This window comes from Aythya ferina (assembly GCF_964211825.1).
Source record: "Aythya ferina genome assembly, chromosome: 11".
NCBI lineage: Eukaryota > Metazoa > Chordata > Aves > Anseriformes > Anatidae > Aythya > Aythya ferina.
The window spans coordinates 2,166,671-2,187,023 of NC_140307.1; the positions used below are offsets into that span (position 1 = coordinate 2,166,671).

Below are 20,353 nucleotides of genomic sequence, written 5' to 3' on the forward strand. Positions count from 1 at the left end.
CGCTCGTTATATCCTGCAACTATCTTGATGCTCCCATTAAGTGATTTAATTAATGACTTAGATACATTTCCAGGAAGGACTGAAAAGAGTTAGAGAGAAGGAGGGCGTGGCAAAAATGTTCGGGAGCAATAACCGGGAAGGCAGCCGGGTGAAAGTAAAACAGATCGTGAGCACAGGAATTAAGCAAACTTGGATGGATTTTGCTTTATGACGCAGCCTGTGGTTCAGACATCGCACTGCCTCACTCGTGTGGGTCCTCGGGTGGCTAGCAAGGTGTGAGGCCAGGTCAGAGCCAAGGCATTTAAGGCGCCTCCCTCAGTGGTGAGCCTCCTTGTGTCACAGACCCTGCGCAGTTAAACTCCCTTCGGGGAGCGGGTTCCACATGATGAGGGAGGGGGACAGATACACAGACAAGCAAATGAGACCATGAAAAACAACTTCTCCTTGGGAAAGCAGCTTCTGAACATGCAGAGATCTGGTGTCATGAGTGTGAAGGGACTGTGCATCCTGAAGTCACCAGCAGGCCGAGGCCAAGCAAGGTGCAAGGCTCTGGAGACACTTGGCACTTCCTTTAAGGCCCTATGGGTACACTCAGGGTATTTTGTAGCCTGACCTAATTTCATGCTGCCTCTAATATTGCTCAGCTCAAAATACCTTGCAAAAATGGAGCAGATAAAAATGAAAAGGCAGTGCTCTTCATTACAGATCATCTTTCTGTTCCATATAAAGAGAAGTCACTGCTGCCTGTGAGCTCTCTGGACAGCTGAGGGAGACAGTAAGTTTTATGTAATGGGAGGTAAAAGGGGTCTTTTGCTTTCTCAAAAACATATTTTGATTTAAAAAAGAAAATCTATCAAGCTTTCATTTGCAAAAAACATTGTAACACAAACAAGAATTGCCTGTGAAAGCCCCTGTTTGGGCTGAAAAGGCAGTTCTTTTAACAGAGAGTTTCCCTGAGTTGGTCATTATTCTCTGCCTGCACCTGCTGCCTTTCAGCAAAGAAAGCCTCATGTCTCATCTCCCCCTGCAGACAGGACTCCCCGTGTGCACGTGGAGATGTAAGCAGGAAACAGAGCTGGTGCACCACCAGAGCGAAGTGTAACAGTGATGTTAGCAAAACAGGAGCTTTCTGCTGCCTGAGTTTATCCTGGAGAAGCTGGGACCCACGCAGTCACTCTCACCGTTTCACACAGAGCCACGCTGTGCATCGCACCTCGATCCCTTCCAGCAGCCAGACCTCATCGGGGCAAGGCCCTGAGCACCCAGAGCCGGAGGCTGAACTGCACAATAACCAGGGCCAGGCCTCCAGATCCCCACACGTGCCCCCACCCTGACCTCGTGCACCATTCAGCGTTTCACTGAATAAGCAGAGCCATTTCAGGAACCAGGAAGCTTTTTTCTGGCTCGGCCTGTCTGTTTGTTGGCCTTGTATACTCCCCAGGTGCAGAGGTGAGCATGAGGTAATCATACCTAGTGAATATGAGGTTTAGTCTATAGGAAACCAGCGGAATTTATGTAATTCTGGCACGCAGCAGCTTTCTTCTCTGTAAATTTAGCAGCGAGTAGCACGCTAGGCTCCCAAACAGAGTGAGCACTATGTTATGTGTGGATCCTCCTAACCAGCTTACCGCATCAGAGGCAGAGGCCACGCAGGGGAAGGAGCTATGACCTCAGGCACCGGTCACCAAATACCCCTCACGTGCTCCTCGTCACGCAGGTACTCCCATCTGAGTCCGAAAACCTGCTTCACAGTCAAAAAAGGGATATGAACTGAAACTATGCTTGTTTACTGCCACAATCTAAGTGCTGCGTTAGGGATACATTTCCCAAACAGTGCTAAAACTGCAGAATTTATTCTGGCTTTGAGGAAGAAGAATGGTTAAGGGTAGGAGAAATCATCTATGCTATTAAGGGAGATGAGGAGAGAGGGAAAGACCAATCCCTTTTTTTAATATATTTTTTTAAATTCTCCTGAGTGCTTTAAGGATTTTGAGGCAGCAGCTGAATTAATGCCAGATCCTCAAGCTCAGCACAGCTCATACACAAATGACAGCAGCCCAAGGTCTAGAAAGGCCCTGGAACAGAGGTGATTTCCTTCTGAAAGGCATTTTCAGAAGCACTACAATTTGCAGATGAAAAGCACCTTCAAACATCAATCCCTGAAGAAGAGAGGATGAGCTGGCATCACATTTGCTCTCCTCACCTGCCTGAACTCCTGCCAGAGGTGATGGAACCAGGATGTTCTCAGAGGTGCTCAGCAAAAGGACAGGAGGCAACGTAGGAAATCCTGCCAGGGCAGAAGGAAAAGGTTCCTTATAGTGCCAGTGGTTCTGCACTGGAACACGGACCGAGGAGGTTATAAAGCCTCCAGATCTGCATTTTTGAAACCCACCTGGTAACACCGTGCGGGATTTCCAGCTCAGAAGTTAGCTCTGAACAGATGGTTTGACTCAAGGCCTAGAGATCTTTCCAAACTCAGAGTTTCTGTAAGGCTGTGAGCACTGAGCCCTTCTGAGGTGTTGCAAAGCACGTGGCTGCAGCTTGAAGCTGCTTTAATTTGTGCTTTAATTTATTTCAGTGGAAAAATGTGCCTGTCTCCTGATTAAATGCTTCCTTTTTTGACTTAAGCTCACATGGAGAAGACAGAATTTCCTCGAGGCTGGCCCCAAGTCACAGACCTGCCAGAGAAGAAAATGACCTTGGATCTGATTGTGTGAAACTCGTCACTCAGCTGCATTTCTCCATGATCATTTCTTTACACAGTCATGCAGAAACAAGCCTATGTCTTGTCCTTCTGAGGCTGAAAATAGGAGTAAAGCAGCGTTACCCACGCCAGCACTTTGCACACTGACACCAGAGGTACATTAGCACAGATTTTTTTTAATGTTTATCTTTTTCCTACAGAACACGTCCATATTATCGTTTCCCAAACAACAGCAATGGGGCCACAGTCCCATTTGGGGATGTCATGATAAAAACTACAGCGAAGGCTGACATCTCTTCTGTGCAGAGTGCTGGGGATTTGGGGGAGGGGTTTTGTGGGTTTGCTTTAGTTTTTTGATTGCAACAAGCTTTTGTAGATACAGGGCCTTTACCAAGGTCAACGCTCCAACTCCAGTTTCACTCCTAACTCCCCTCCTTAGAAGTCAGCAGAGCCCTTTCAATGAATCAAAGGCTTGCACTTTAAAGGACCAGAGCACATTGTTCTAGAGGAAATACATTTCAAAGCTTAGTAGAGTTACTCACCCTCGCACTATCAGACAAGGAGTTTTAAAAGTTTTTCTAAGTCATCGAGCCATCGGTCCTGTCATTGGATTTTTAAAATGTGTTAGGTTCCTCATTACGTGGTTATGTGGTCCCCTGTGCTGCGGCACATGCACCGTGTAAGAAACGGTGAAATTCTGCATGCCAGTGCTTCTGGGCTGCTTATTTTGTTTTACCAACGAGAAGCATTTCATACAAATACAAGGCTTTAAATAAAGAAAAATAAAAAAAAAATAAAAATCATATTTTCCATGTCTTTTTGTGTCAACAAAGGACTTTACTGGTAAGTAATGAGTCTGCACTAAGCAGGCAAACACAAGGAAATTAAATCTACGTTGATAACCAACCATGGTGTATGCATATATTGCATCTCCAAGGATTAAAAACAACCCAGCCACAAAACAGCAAAAGAAGCTTGGTCCTTTTACATAACAATAGCCATTTATGATAAATTTTGCCGCTTACGTTTTTAGAGGAATATTAAATTCCATTTCATATGCCCCAGGTTTTTTTCAGTTGTTTTATACCCAGTCATGTAAATGATGATCTATTGAAAACATATAAGCTAAATATTTATGCATAATACTTAACATTATTTTTTGTTAATATGATGTAAGTATTTTGCCTTACAATATAAGCTTTTGCCTCCCTTAGCACCTTCTTAGCATCTCCCTAACCTGCTCAGCTGGACAAGCTGTGGTGAAATCCACAGAGACAGTCAGAAGAACAATTTACAAAGTCTGCAAGAAACAAAAGCTTCTGAATAGCAAGAGCCGTGTCACATGCCTAACCTCTTCCTAGCTGTATTTAGGATAAAGGATATTTGGCTCGCGGAGGTGCGGTCTGGCTGATATAATTAGACTTCTCAAGAATCTCTGAACAGTTTGGGGAAATATGCCTTCAATTAATTTTGATTCATTTAAATCACAAGTTACTTATTTGCCATATCCAAAATTTGCTAAAAATGTGGAACGTTTGCCATAGCACTGGAAATCCCTGAAAACTGAGAAATTATGTGCATTGCAAAAGCAGCAAGTCTTTGGCTCCTTTCAGCCAGCCAGACCCCTGTCTGGCGGGGCACAGAAAACCCTTTGCATTTCTTTTGCTCACTTTATCTGCAAATATCACAGCGCTGAAATTCCTCTGCAGCACTCCTCTCATTCACCAGTGTGCCATTCTGCTCCCGTCACATCCGAAGGGGAGCGAAAAGAAGAGCTGGAACAGCGATTGTGATGTAGAGGTCAGCTTGGAATTGAAGGGCATGGCCCGTTCTGGAAGGGGAAACTCCCAACTGTGAGGATCCCCAGGAACTGAGGCAGGCTCAGGTCACTTTCTGTAGCACAGATCACCGAGCTGCCAGGCTTGTTCTGCTGCCAGCACCCGAAGGAAGACGGTGCCTCCATGTGTGCCAGCCTCCAGGCACGCCTGAGCCTGGGTTTTAGCTTCCTGTGGCACTGGAATTTGTAAAGCACTTACAGAGATTTAGGGGCACACGTGCCACTACCTCCAGTGGAGAGCAAGGGTTAAACTTATCTTACAAAAGTTTAGAAATCCCAGCACCGATGCAGGACTGGCTTCACCACCACTGTGCTGGAACTTGGCGATCGTGTGAGAGGACACATCAACACTAAACAACGGCCTGGAACAGGAAGAGAAGATGAGTATCTAATCCGACTGCAGCTCCAGAGGAAATCTCACGCAGGCTGCCTGGAAGGGGCCCAGGAGCCTCACGCTGACGCCCCCACTCACCACCACTCTCCTCGGCTCGGGGTCTTCGCCACCAGGCACCGGGGCCGCATTCGGCACCTGGAAGCGGCGTTTTTGGGAGCCAGCACCTCAGCCTCGTGGCACAGCTGAGAGGCTCAGCCGTAAATCTTTTCGGAGCAGAAGCAGCCCGAAAATGCGCTCAGGCAGGGCTGTCTGGGAGGAGGTGGGGGTTCAGGCTAATTCTTTTGTTTCTCTTATGCAGATTGTCAGAAACAAAACTCGTCCAACACACAAATGCCTCCTACTTGGGATAGAAGGATTGGGAGCGCTGCCTCGTTTCTTCAAAAGAAAACAAAAATCTGAAGTCTTTCTGCCCAAAAGTCCCAGAAGACTCCACGTTCGCCACTTATCTCGGAAAAACGATTGACACGAGAGCTGTTTCCCAACACACAAGCTATAAATCGCCTCCAACTCCTGTGCAAGGACATCCCAAGAACTCAAACACCGGCAGGCTGGGCAGCCAGCCAAAACCTTACAGAGCAGTTGATCACGGTTCCCACACCAAAGCTGTTACATATGAAGTCTGTGGTGTCTCAGCGTTCCTCCTGAAGGCTGTTCTCAGGCAGATACGGGAGAATGTGAAGAAACCTGTCTCTCCTAGCCTGTGCCCATGGAAAAAAATGCTAATGCACCGCGGCAGAGAGCAGCTCCCACATCGAGGAAGCTGTGCCGGTGAGCGGTTGCACCCTTCAGACGTTCGGCCTGGCAAAGTCACCGGCTCTGGGAGCAGATCCTTTTGGGGAAAGAAGTCGGCTTTTGAACTTCCCGTGATTCATTCCTTAGCATGGCTCCCTCCTAGATCTTTATGGGCAAGTTTTAATAGCCCTGTTCTGACTTTTACTCTTACAAGCTGCAAGCTGCGGAGGCACTTCAGCTTGGCCTGAGTCCAAGCTTGTGATTCTATTTTATTTTATTTTTTAACCTGCTTAGTTTTTAGCTGGATGCCTTTTGTGATCCAGGTCATTGCCATGAAGAATAACGCTTGAGCAAGGGAGGTGGCAACAACAAAGAGCTGGGGCAAGAAGAGAGCGGGATGGGATTTCCCATTTGCTGATGGCAGACACTTCCTCCAGGATGAAGTGGCCAACTTTCTCCCAGACTTCTGTGAATTCCTCGTCAGCACACCGCCACAACCCGTGTCTACTCCACCGCTTGTGAAATTACCCTGGTGTCACAACAGCTGAGAGATGTCTCCTAAAGCTGTAGCTGCAGATGGTGTTGAAGGTATCCCCGTGTCCCACACCACACTCTGGCCATCCGCTGGTCCTCAGTCCGCAGGCACCAGCTGTGCTCCTTCCAGGCATTCCTGCTCTGCTCGCTGCAACACAGGACCGCTGAGTTTTCACTGAGGTACCAGTGGCAGAGAAGGAGCAGAGTATTTTATACTTTGGGCATTTAACTCCCTTTGCAAAGCAATATGCATTTTTAAGAAATAGAAGGCTGCCAAAGAGAAATGGCGTAAGACAAGGAAGTCAGGGATTCAAAAGAAAATAATTGCCGGTGTTCAGGAGCGCGTGGTTCCACAGCTTTTGTTCATTCACTTAAGAAATAGAATATCTCTACTCTCCTCTTTCCCAAATTCCTGTTGGTCCTGTCTGCTACATCAGCTCGTGCCACGCTTTTGAAAATCCCATTTAAATCTCATCATGTGTTCTTCAGAACAAGGTAAGGTCTAAATCCTTGGCAGCATTCAGACACAGGCATGGTGTGGTGATGCTGCCACTCGCTGCAGGACGGCTCCCCCTCGTGCCCTTCCCACACAGACAGTCCCTGCCCAGGAGGTGAGACCTGCCCTACACAGCCATCCACACACGCTGTGCATGCCCAGAGATCCCATTTGAAGTCTCTGATGTCCAGGGATGACATTTAACAAAGGACACTTGGTTCTCAGCTCATTATTAAAATGGATTTCATAACTGAAATCTCATTAAGTGTGGTTTCGTCGAGGTGATCAAGGTCAGGCTGAGGTCCAGCATGGCAGTGGTTTTGTTTTGCTGGGCACACTGGATGCTTTCTCACGTGAAAGAACCAAAACAAGTGTCAAAATATGAATGGGCACTGTCTAAGGAAGCAGCAGCCTTTGTGCGAGGTGATTTGATGAAGCAGTACCTCGGTCAGTCCAGCTGGGCAGACGTCTTCCAAGAGAAAAGTGCAAACCAACACCTGCTTCTTATTCCTGCATCTCACTCTCTAAGCACCTAAATGATGGGAAACAATCTGCCCTCAAGATTCCAGGAGCCCATAAATGCAAAAATAAATGAAATAAATCCAAGAGAATAGGTGTCTGTTTAATCTGGATACCCCCCGGTGGAGATCTCTGTGCATAATGCTGCAACAATCGCATACTGAGATCAGACATCAGTAGACTTCCTGCCACAGAAAATTCCTAAAGAAGAGGTCTGTTTTAAACCAGGGTCCTGTACAGCTTTCCAAACAGAAGAAGCTGGCTTAAGTTGTGTTTGGTTTATTCCAAAATGACCTATCCCAACAGGGCATCACTAAGCTTAGGTGGGCCCGTTCTATTTCCATCCTGCTGTCAAGGTCCAAAAAAAGATCTGCACTTAATAAACCTTCTTTATACCAAGGATTCAAACCGTGGGACTTTGCTCTCCTTCTCCAAGTGCACATATCATTTTGACCCAAAGGAGACTTTTAATGCAGCTTTAATGTCTTCAACCACAGTAAAGCACACGCTTTTCAAGGCTTTGACAAAGCCAAAGCCATTTTTTACATGACCTGCTTTTTTTTCAAGTCACAAAACCCACTTGGCAACACCGTGAATTGCAGCCATACTCATTAACAGCCAGACAGAGATTTTAACCTACCTATTTAACTAATTAACAGTCAGACAGGAACAAAAAACACACCTCAAGTTCTGCAAAACTGAAGCATCCAAAACGCAAGGCAAGAAGTCCAGTCCTGGAACAACCCCCAGTCCCTAGATCCAGTTTTATTACCAAGATCTGCCACAGGCTTCGGAAAACAGTTGTCACAAATGAAGTAAGGATATTGCAGCCTAATTCACTTTTGAAGCATTTTCATTGATATTATTTCATGAAGTCATGTAGAGGATTTAACTTCTTCCCAGGTCTCTATCAGCACTTATTCAAGTAATGACAAATCTGATTTGTTACAGGAAAAAGTTACGTGTATCTTAACCTCCTAAGTGTGTTAGGATTGAAGAACACCTCCTACCGAGCTTCCAGATCCCTTTATAAAAACTGAACACATTGCAGATGACTTATTTGTTCCCACCGTACATGGCCTATCTAGCCTGAAATAGGCTCGGTGGGATTTGTGATGAAATCCTGACTGCTCTGAAGTGAGAGAGACTTCTGTCAGGGACTTCAGGGGAGCCGTATTTCAGTTCTGGAATTTACCTTTCCAGAAGGTAAATTTCACATGCACAGCACTTACGATATGCTCACATACAACCTACCTAGCTAGCTGGCGACAGCAATGTTTTTAAAAGGTTTTGCTGCCTCTATTTGATGTTTTCTTATACATTTTTCACCACTTAGCCTGCATTTTTTATCTTTTCATCTTTCATCACTGGAAGTGAATCTAATGGGAACAGCAAGACACCTTTGTCCACTGTGTTCTCCAAGGGGACCTAACTTCTCTGTTTTTAACCCCATTTCAGTTGCTCGGCTGCTGCAGAGGGGAATTAGCTCCTTTGCTTTGCTCTGGACACCTTCAGGAAGGTGGGAATGGGACTGTGGATCGGAACAGATTGCAGTCCCACCAGCCACGCTCAGTCCCAGGCTACCTGGTGTGCTGCTCAGCAAGGATGGTGAGCGGGATCTATTTCTCCTCCCTGTGTTGTCCGCTAATTCTTGTGCTTCCCGAGTGAGGTGAGGAGTTTTCTCAGCCAAAAAGAGACTTCCTCCCAGGGAAACACACCCAGAGATTAAGCTCAGAGCACGGGGTTAAGCTGCCCAGTGGCATGAGCCCCCAAACCACTACCTGAAGCCGCACTTCTGCTCCCATCCTCCTGTCTCCAGGCTGGGCCATTTTCCTCTCCAAGGCATCAACGCTCCTGCTGGCAGAGATGCAGCCCCTACAGAGGGCAACCACATGGACACCTGTGTGAGCATCAGCGATTCTTCAAGACAAATTCGGAACCTCACTAAATCTACAGCACACGGAGTAGCCCCAAACTTAAGCAGGGATTTCAGGCGATGCCTTAGGATAAGTGAAAACACATGACAAGAATGGCCATTAGGGTTTTTCCATGTGCAGAGCCTGCCTTTCTCTCTCCTTGAACTTGATGATGTTTTACCGATGTAATTATAACTTCTGCCATAACTGTTCTATATTTCCTCACTCTCGGTCAGATGGTGGGAGAATTGTTTTTTTGGGTGCCCCAAGTGTAAAATCGCCAAGAATAACTGCTGCCTCTCCTCCTCAAATGGCAGCTGTAGCCCTGTGAAAACAGCCCCGGCGGGTTCCCTTCTGAAGTGACAGCAGGTCTGACCGACATCAAAGGGGACGTGAGGTTTTCAGTGAGGGCTGTTTGTTGATTTTTTCTCCAGTGAAGTGATATTACATGGCATTTCCAACCCTCAATCCTATTAAGTGACAGAACTACCTAATAGCACTCATTAAATAACATAACTTGGTGTCAGAAATTCACTGACAGGTTCAGGCAATTGAAGTGGTAGATTTATGCCCTAAACCAATGTGGGTTTGGTGTTATTATTATTGTTTTTTTTAATAAATGTCATTTATTTAAACAGGTGAAAGCATAAGACCCCAGACAGTTCATGGAAAGGTTATCACCAATCAGAACATAAATGAGAAGAGAAGTGGGTGCCGGAACTTTACATGTAGAGAGGACAAAGCAGTAAAAGCCAGCTCATCACCGTGCTGCTGAGCCCTGTCTTTTCTTAGAAATAACTTCTTTGGTGACACCAAACTACACTGCAGTGCTGTCGTAAGGCAGCCATCTGCTGCAACAGTATTCAGGACCTTTCCACCTTTCTGTCCAAGGAGATATCCGGAATTATCCATAAACGAAAACCTTTGGTTTCGTTAGCCATTGCTTCTGGGCCCACAGCAAACACAGATAATAAAAACGTTGAAGTCCCAAACACCACCATCTTCCCTGCTCTCAGTCAGCTATTAACTGCACATTTTAAACCTTTAACCCAATGCATTTATCTTGTGGAGTGAATGACAAAGTTTGTTAGTGGTCACAGAAATAAGTTTATCAATGATTTCTTTTTTTTTTTTTTTCTACAGCCCTCATCCTACTTGAAGCCCAAAGTACTTTTACCTGCTGATATCCAAGTGATAACTGCAGCTTTTTTAAGGTGGGGATTTGGCAGAGGTTTACATCTGAGTGCAGAGAGCTTGAGGTGTAAGAACAGGAACAGCCAACTGTCTGCCTTAGATCTAACTTACCTATCAACATGCTAAGCTAGAATTAAAAATATAATAATAAATATATATATATACATATGCGAGCAACAATATTACAGTCCTCAACTGATACTAGGGATCTCTTGATTCACATTTCACTTCAAATTAACGAGAGCACTCACGTGAGCAACTGCTCAACAAAATGCAAAGTAAAAAAACTGGGCTACAGGTCTGTAACCTGCATCCAGAAATCCTCCCAAGGCCTGCCGCTCCACGCTGAAATTCATGGTTTTCATTATTCCTCCACTCGCCCTTTGTCCCCACCCATGCATCCCCCCAGGTTCCTGCACCACCTCGGGTTATACGAGTCAGCCCATCTCAGCCAGAAGGACATTACGGGGCCGTTTGCAGCCAGGACTAGCATTGATCAAATTTTCATCTCGTTGATGCCACCGGTGGTTTTTCATTTTTAGCCCCTGGAGGATGGCTAAGCACTTTAGAAGTAGCACTTTAGAAAAGTCCTCTCTTGTGTTCTTACAGTCTCAAAAGAAGCAGTATTGCCACCAGCAAATGCAGGGGCAGAAGAGACCACCACAGAGGCAAAGCCCCAAAACACCCCGCTCTCAGCAATCCCCAGCCCTCTGCTCCATTTTCACCATGACCTGGCGTTCACACAAGGACCTAAAGGAGCAGACTGCAAACAAGGTCCATGGAGCAATCCCGGCTACAAACAGCTACCTAAAAGAGACCGGGGGTAACCTCCAGCAGAGCTAATCCAGCAATCTGCTTGGCACGCCAAGTGGTGGCTCTGAACCGCCTGCTGGGTGCCACCTCTGCCACGGGCTCAGCCCTCGCCCCGGTCGCTGCTGGCCTGACCCTGCAGTGAACTGAGTCAGCTCACGAAATTGGTTGAACACTAACCAGGGGGGAGGACGTTAATCAGCTCCCAGGGTAATCTGAGCACCCGTGCTGATGAGAGGGAGGGGAGAAGCTGCAGCCAGAGGAAGCAGCAAATTGCAGAGTTCCCGGGATGGAAACGGGCAGCCACAAAGTCCTGACACCAGCTCTGCCACTGAAACCTCACAGCGCACCCTGCACGGCTGCTCGCTTCCCTGGTTGTTGGGGTGCTGACAGCCTCGGGTATGGTACGGTCACAGCAGGGTAAAACTGGTAAATGCGATCAAGGAGACCACAACCTGAAAAAGGACTGCTGCATCCCTGCCTGCACTGGAACAATGAGAGTTGTCCCCGGGACACCCCATGGGGAGGCACGCAGAGCAGTAACACAGCCCTAGCAGCCCAACGCTGTCCAAAGCTCTGTCCCACATCCTCCTGCCCCCTCCTTTATGCAGGTTTAACACTCACCAGCCCATCGGTAGGAACCCTCGACCTCCCACCTTCTCCAGAAATCCTCACTCTGTCCCCCCGATGCTCTGCAGCAGGTGCAGCGCATCAAATCTGCCTGGCCTGGGTACCTGAGCCTGAAGAGGACACGGGAAGCAGCAGGGGCATGCACTCAGACAGCCTTCCAGTTCCGTGGTGTCAGGGAGTAACTGGGATGTAAAAGACCCTCTGGAGCTCACCAGGTCCCGTAGCACTCCGCTGCCTGGGCTCGGCTGTGTCACTGCAGTAGGAGGACAAAACCAGGCAGCAGCCCTCTGGCTCACTCACCAAACCCTCGGTTCTCACAGTTTGCCAGTGACGGGTTTCATTTTTTAATGCAATACAAATGTTGTTGCAAAAACGACTCCTTTTTGTGCCCTAAGGGAATAAAATAAAATACTCTTCCTGGAAAACCCAATTAGCAGTTAAATCCCTGACTGCAAGGCTCCAAGTAAAGGCCGAATACTCAGAGGAACACCAAAACAATACAGCAAATATTTTTGCAGCAGGAAGAGTTTGGAGATGTTTGTTTACCATACAGTTTGTTCCAAACCTCACAGATCCTACAGAACCCATATAAAGACCTCTGATTATTAATAGAGTCGGGCGGCATGAAATGGTATTTCTAACCTGTTTATAAACGGCTTAAAGGAAATTACAAATACCTAAAAAACAAATCCAAGTTTACACTGAAAGGGCAGGGAGCTATATTTGTTCTTCCAGTAAGCAGCATGTTATACGAAACCGAGCTGAGGACATCTGTCATCATTTTACCTGGAAAAATTCAAAGCGGGGAGGGGAGGAAAGATTTTTAGTTTGCCCATTTTATGGAAAAGCAAAACAAAGGGAAAAAGCCCATACAGTGCGCTAGCCTACTGTACATATGGATAAGTAGTTTCTGTAGCACATACAATGATTTTCACAACATGCCTTGAAAAGATTCGTTAATGTCTTTGGAAACGTGGGAAAGTAATTTATAACACCACATAAAAAAGTAATGGAGGGCCCGATCCTGTCACCACTAACTTAAAGTGGGCAGAGTCGAGCTTTCAGGCCCTTCCGACAGATTTAAGACATTTTTCAGCAGCCTCGTTCAGATATTAGCAAACCCAGCCTGGCTGGCTCCCTCCACATCCCCACTTGCTAAATTACTCCCCTTTCCTCTCCCTCCCCCCCTTTATTAGAATTTAAAACAAAAATATTTTTTTTTATGTGTTGAGCATTTGTATATTCGGAAACGGTGCCTGCCTTTTCTCCAGCCTGACAGCTCGGAGCCCTGCTCACATTTAGCAGCCTGCAAATCAAGAGAGGCAGCCCAGCCACATCCACCACGGCCAGAGCAGCCTGCTCTCGGCAGCATCACCGAAACCACCACGGTTTTGTGGATGTTTGATTTTTTGTATAACGCTGCCATGAAAACTGTTGTCTCCTACAGAAGCAGGGGGCGATTCTCAAAGTGGAAAGGGAATTAATTTTCCAGAGCCCTTTGTGATCAGGTAGAAATATTTTCCCTTTGCCTGCACGGTAAGAGAAATGATGAGGATGGACCGAGAGGTTGTGTTAGGGGGCCCGCAGCAGCCTCTGAACATGGCATGTTTAGAAATGTGAGCCTGTACCAAAGCAAGAGCCTGGCTCCTTCTCACCCCCCCAGCACTGCAGTTTCAAAGTGGCTGCTGGATGAACCCAGATGAAGCACAGCCTCAGATGAAGCACAGTCTCAGAAAGGCTCGGTGGCTCCTTCTGATAACCTGGCCGAGGAGGACCAGTAACACAGACCCTGGTGAAGCTTCCATTGAGGCAATCCAGCAACGTGCACCAGCCAGTTGCAGGATACAGATCAGAGCCTCTCCCACAGGGCAGTGAACCAGTTTTCTGTAGAGCCATAAAGCACGCAGCCTCCCTGGCAGACCTACATGGACAACCAGTTTCTTTTAGCTACCAGTTGAGAGACCTCTGTCTTTGGAAGCTGCTGAAGCCCCCCAGCTTGTTAACTTTTGTTCTTCTACTGCATGGTTTGGTTCTGATTTAAATGCAGCGCTCATTTCTATATTCACCTCTGTTGCAAATGCCTCTACCAGTGCCTGGCAGCTCTTCACAACATTTTCAAGACAGCTCATCAAGCTAATGCAGCCTGCCGTATCTGCTTCTTCCAGCTTGACATTACCCACAAGCAGAAAACCTTTTTCTGTTCAATTGCTACAACAACATGGTACAAAACTTCGCCGCAGTACAGTCAGACTTCAGTAGGAAAGTTGACTTCTTGTGCTTTTTACTACCTTGCTGCCATTTCCTAGCCATAAGCTGGAAATGTTAAATTATAAAAAAATACAATATTAACCAACCAATTGAGTTGCCAGTTCTAATATTGGACAGAAAAATGGACAAAGAAATAATCAAAGACTTACCAAAAAAGCAGATGGCTGGAGAGCACTTCTGGCAGTCATGCTACTCGCACATGGGACCACTTGAGTTTAACAAATCGGACAACAGAGAGAGCACTGAAATGGAAATTGGGGCTCTACTCCATTCAAATTCTTCAAAATGTTTGTTTTGGATTTGTACCTCTGCTGCAATTTACAACTCTAGATTAGATATAGCAAGAGTAATATTCTTGACTAGAAGAAAAACAGAGCGATTAAAGCATTTGCCAAGTCACACAGATTGTCTCCCTGTGTACAAGTAATACTGATGTTCCTAAATAAAAACTAGCACTAAAGGTGTCTTTTACTAACACAGCTATAGAGTCTGACCAGCAGTTATAGCACAAGACACTTCCCTGATTGAAACTGCAAAACTTCTTCAAACAAGTCCCGTATCCGCATGTGAACATGTGTAAGTTACATCAGCATGGAAAGGAAAACCACAGAAACCTGAGATTTCACGGTCATCTCCATGCAGCACAGACAAGACACTGATACCTCCCATTGCAAGCAAGATTGCATCCCAAATCTGCTGTTCTAAAAGCATGCCCTTTACTGCTAATGAACTGAAGTGCAGTTGTTTCTAACATTTGCCAGCTTTGAGACTTTAAGGTATATTCAATCAGGGAGGGCAAATTACTAAAACAATGTTAGTAGTATCAATACAACGACACACAGATAGTAGATGACCAAAAAAAAGGAAGGAACAAGACCCATTTCATCAGTCTTGCCGTAAGAAATTCGTTGCCTAAGTGTTTAATAGAAAAACATGAAGATCTTTGTCGCTGAGATGCCAGTTGCAGCTTAATGTAAATGTATGTCCAACTATGACATCACCTACCACAACCAAAAATTAAGACGAAAGTTCTCTGGTCTCAAGGACTAGTCACTCACCAGGGAACCGGTGGTTTTATACACATGCCTTCCTGAAGAATCCAAAAATAACATTTTTCCATAGAGCAGAAATTCCTGTAGTGTTCACGCTTTTCGTTTCAGTAATGTTGCAATCCGAAGTGCCAGCCCTCTGTAATGAGGTAATCCGACAATGTAATTTGTAGTATTTTATTCTGTCAAAATTGATCTGAGTATTTCTATAGCAACTAGATCAAAACAAAAGATGAGGCAGACAGAATAAGTCTCTCCCTGCCACCACCCAGATTTTTATATAAATATATACGTATATATATAAAGCATTACATATATATAAAGTTAACTTTCATGATTCATCATTGAAGAATGCTAGAAAAACAGCAGTGGAGAAATAGCAGCACTGCGGGATGACATTTTAAAAGAAATGCTAGCAAATGTGTAAACTGACATCATTAAAATACAAAAAAGTAATTGTTCAATTACCAAACACCCATGAACAGAGTACATCCTTCCCGCTAGATCCATCAGGGAAGGAATTATCCATTTCCAGTTGGGATAGATAGAAATGGATACTGGCTTTTATTTCTGTCATGAGGTACAGGATATAATACCTTCCCCCAGAGAAAATCACATTTTAACAATTACTGTTAACATGTTAATGTTTGAGAAAATGTGGCTGCCATTTAGCTACCTAAGCTTAGTTTTGGAAATACCATGTGCAGTACTCTTGCAAATGCCTGTCAATTTGTTTTAATGCCCTTCTAGGAGCTGAGCTGAGTCCAGACACTGTGATTACAAAACACCTAGGGAACTTTTGCAGCTCAACCCTATTTCCAACCAACTGATATGATTAACAGTAACACCACCCAGCCCCTTCCTTTTGAAACAAAAATTGACCTTTACAGTGGAGGGCTAAAAAGTTTGGTCCTCCTACAGATCACTTCTTCATATCCATGTAGCTTCTGAATACTTGTTATGAGATTTCTGTTAGGTGCTGAACGCAGGCTGCCAACCACACACGGTGTGCAGCTACACACAAACACCTGCAGGCTCCAGATGGAGACATGTGAAACCCAGAATAGCCACACAGATCCTTACTTGGGCTTTAAGGAGATGATGAACCTCTCCTTTCATGTGTTATCTACCTGCTGCTAGAAACCTCCCCAGTGTCCAAGAACAATGTTCTGAATCCTGCACAGCATCACTTCCAGCCCCAGAATAAAAAGGCTCAGCAGTGTTAGAGAGATTCCTAAAATGTCTGGGAAGAGATTTTTGAGAAATTATCAGCTGGAAAGAGGATGCTATACTCACTTTCATTGTGCTAGATCTCTGCAGGTCCAACCAGGTTTTTACTGGTTGCCATCTACGGAGGTCATCATGCTCCAAGGCTCGCCGTGTCAGCCATGGTAAGCGGCTGTGGTTGGAAGGTGGTTTGGTTTCTTTTCTAGGCCAACTGCTACTGCTCTGTAAGAAAAAGAAAGAACGTTAAGTTAGAGAAATACTGGCCATATACAAAACCAAACCAAAGCAAATCAGAAAACCAACAAACCAACCACCCTTAAAAGCAAGATATATCTCTGCTGCTCAGCTGTTGTTCTAGAAAACAGAATTTCCCCATCACTTTAAGAAGGGCGATATGATGGGCAAAAATTCTTGGTGGATCCATGAAAAAAATTGAGTGCACACATAATCTGAAATATAGGAATATTTCCACAGGTTAGTCACACTCCCCAAATTAAACACCTTTCACCTGAGTAAAGGCCTAAGGCTTCACCCTGTGTAGCACCCTTCCACTTGATAGCAATTCTCCTGAGTGCTGACAGAATAAATTCAATACTGGCAGAAGCTGCACTGCATATTCATATTTAATTCCCAGAGCCTTCTGTAATAGTTTCTGTCCATACATGGGCTTGCAATAGCAGCATTTCAAAGCTTATCTTACAACCTACAGAGTCCAGATGAATATAGTTATAAAAGTGTGTTCAACAAACTTACCTTTTGAACCTCAAACCACTGAGCTGCTGCTACAGCAGGAGATGCGAAATGCCTATTTCAGCAGCGGTGTGTAAGCATAAAAATAACTGAAACTGTGCCTTCCTTCCTAATTATCACCGTTTGTGACTGTCAGGGAAGAGGTACCTTTGCCCTGTGAAACCCCTCGTTACCCCTGCCTCCAGTACAGGCACTCGGTGCCGGCCTTAAAAGCTCCCGTCTGCATCCCGTTTGCAGGCCCTGCCATCCTGCCCTTTGAAATGGAGCCTCATACGGGGCACATCAGAAAAACCAGAGGAAATTGGAGATAAAAAAAAAGATTTAAAAATAAAAACAGTATTTATGTCTCCCAAATGGGAGGTTTGGAGCAGGAAACAGACAGGTATTTAAGCTGATTACCCAAGCAAAGTCCTCTGCCTTTTCAGCAGCGCCACGGTCCCTCGGTAAAACCCCCTGAAATTAATTAGAGTTCGGCAGAGGGGCCGGGGGGGATGGAAAAGATGTCAAATTTTATCTGGAGTGTTAGTGATGGCTGGCTGGAGAGGGGCTCTCAGGCCCGTTAATTGGGCCTGGTGCTCCAACGCCACAAACGCTTTGCCGTGCAATGTTCTAATAACCCCGCAGCGCAGGTGGCCGCCGGCGGCGGTGGCTCCCGAGGGCCCGGCCACGCTTGTCTCTTCCACTCAGGGCCCGCCACACTGAGCAGCAGCCTCGGGCCCACCGGTCATTAACCCAAATCTTCTCGGGGTGCAGCCGAGCGAGCAATTAAGTAGCCAGGATCCTTCGCGTTCGTCCCAGAAATTCACCCAAATAGAAGTCTTCTGGGCCACGCCGGCCTTCCAGACATGGATCTTATGATGCTTTTTACCTAATTATCAGCTTGACTTTTTCTACGTGCACAGGGAAAAGGGGAGACCGCGGGGAAGGGCAGGCTCTGCTGAGCACAACCGGGGCTCGGCTTCCTCGGGCGACACCGCTGCGTGTGTCTGCACCCGTACAGAAATGACATCTCCTCACCCACACTTGCACGTAGCTGCCTAGACGAAGAATAGTATCATAGGAGGAAGAGCCAGAATGAGAAGGGAAAGACTGCCGCATTTAGGTTTAATCTGGTGAGCATTAGATCATGATTCACTTTGACAGAAAGGCTCAGGAGCACATTTAGCCGGGGCGAAACGCATTACGATGGTTTAAACAAGAAGGAAATAAGTCTAATGTTTCATGGGCTGCAATATTTGCTGTTGAAATCCTAATAATTGCCAGCGCTCTACACTTGCATTGTACCTAATGAATTGGTTTTAAATTTCAAAAGGCTTCAGCAATGCATCGGATCTTACTTGCTCCTGCCTCTCAACAAAGAGAAGTTTTTAGGAGAACAGGACAGAAAGTCGACGACAACAAAAACAGACAAAAAACCTGTGATTCTGTGATTCTGAAAAGGCTTCAAACACCACACTACATTTATCTTCCCCGTATTTCACAACAGTATTTGTTAAATAAAGATCTTTGTTTTCTGACAAATGTTTTTTTTTTAACTGGAAAAATACTCAAACACCAAAAGCAGTCCCGGTGCCGTTGGCTTTCATTACACGCAGCTATGACAGTTGTTTTCCAGCTCTGTTATCGTGGAGCACCAGGCTTGGAGAGGGCAGGGAGATCTTCTGGAAGCGAGCGGAATATTTCACAGGTTTGCTGGCTGCACGTTATCTCAGAAGGAAGAAATGAAGACATGCATTTAACCCAGTTTTCAGTAGCAGACACAGAGCAATGTTTCCTAAAGCTTTGTGCCTGCTGAAGTCTCAGGAAGTTTTGCTTTATCAAATAAAACATTGAATTAATGATACATTAAACAGTGGCTGACTCAACAAACTTTTACAGATGGCCTAACCCAAACTTCTGCTTTCTTCTCGCCCACGTGCACAGGATCCCATTGCTTCTCTCATATCTCTTGCTTTTTAGTGGCCACAAGAAAAAATAATCCCCTGCAGCCTCCTCCCCGTTCATTCTCCATCACATCAGCTGAAAAAGCACTGGGTCCTTTCTGATGGCACCACAGCCCCGCACAGGTTTAATACAAACCTGAAGCTCCAGGCTCTGGATACACATTTTTCATGGTCTATAACCACTCCCAGCTGCTTTTTCCAACCAAGCCTCTCCAGCAGCAGTCCCCAGTGGTCTCTCATCAGGACAGAACAGACTCCATCTCACCTCTGTGCCACTCGTCGGAGGAAGGCAGAAACATCTTTATAGTTCAGATCTGAGCCGCAACCCATGAAACCAAGGCTGTCAAACTGGTCTGACTTTGTACTAATACGTTTGTGTCTTCCCCAGTCCGAAGCACACCAATGAAACTCCCATGTCTGGGCTTCCAGCACAGCCTGGGTTTTCACTTCGGGCTTGTGTTCGTCTAAACACATTTCCTTCACACGGGAACTGGAATGAACATAGCTAGGAAGAAACCAGATCACATAAAACAAGCTGCTAACTCTTTCTTACACGTGCAAATGTGATGCCAATTCTCAGAAGCTGCTGTGATTGTAGGAGCATGGTTCTGTTACCCGCCCAAGTGAATGTTGCAGGGCTCTCAAAGCATCTGCAATTTCAAGGCAGATAAATGTTATGTAAACTTAAATTTTGCAACTTTATTATTGTGTATTATTTCATGCCAAGTTGCTCTGTACATAGAAAGTAAACACGTTCATCACTGAATTTATTTCAAAAAAGCAAAAGAAAGTTTACAATTCTACTTGGCCTGAAGTTTGTTTATAAACACGGGAGCAGACTGGCTTTATTACAATGGGAATGGCAGAAAAAATGGGAAAAAACATAACTGTCTGCAAGCTGAATATGAGCCAAGAGTATGCTCACAAAAAAGAAGGCAAAGGGCGTAGTGGGCTTCCTATGGAGAGAGGTGGCCCTGGGCTTGTTTGCTCTGATGAAGAGATGATGATCTAGCAGTAGGCTATCTAACAGCAGCCTACACTGAATTCCCCCAGTTGGATTCAGTGTTTTTGGGGAGAAATTATCCTTTCAAGAAATTCTTGACCAGGTACCAGAGGAATTGTACATGTTTGGCACTTACCAACCCAGCAACATTCTCAAAAGCACCCACCTACCTTTACTAAATACCCACGTGCCTTTAAAAGCCTTATCACACGCTGCCTAATCACTGCAGCTCCATGCTCTGTATTCCCAGGCTGCCGGGGCATTTGGGGGTTTCATTCACAGGCAGACACTTGCGCTCGATTCTGGTGAGCTGTTCCCTATGAATAGAGCCTTATGAATACAGCCAT

The 20,353-nt window shown here is 45.6% G+C and overlaps 1 protein-coding gene and 1 long non-coding RNA gene across 3 annotated transcripts in view; both read right to left on the bottom strand.

Moving 5' to 3' along the window:
- Nucleotides 1-20,353, bottom strand: part of ZWILCH (zwilch kinetochore protein) — a 176,141-nt gene that overhangs the window by 87,486 nt on the left and 68,302 nt on the right. For both annotated transcript variants that reach the window (XR_014696975.1, XR_014696976.1), the window contains 2 exons: nt 16,380-16,532; nt 15,093-15,222 (listed from right to left, as the gene is read on the bottom strand). The gene's annotated coding sequence lies outside the window, so the exon portion shown is untranslated. Of the gene's footprint in view, nt 1-15,092; nt 15,223-16,379; nt 16,533-20,353 lie in introns of those variants that run through there.
- Nucleotides 3,686-5,165, bottom strand: LOC311442979. Its single transcript, XR_014696995.1, has 3 exons — nt 5,014-5,165; nt 4,803-4,903; nt 3,686-4,535 (listed from the first exon to the last, which is right to left on the bottom strand). It is a non-coding gene; the product is annotated as an uncharacterized lncRNA (long non-coding RNA).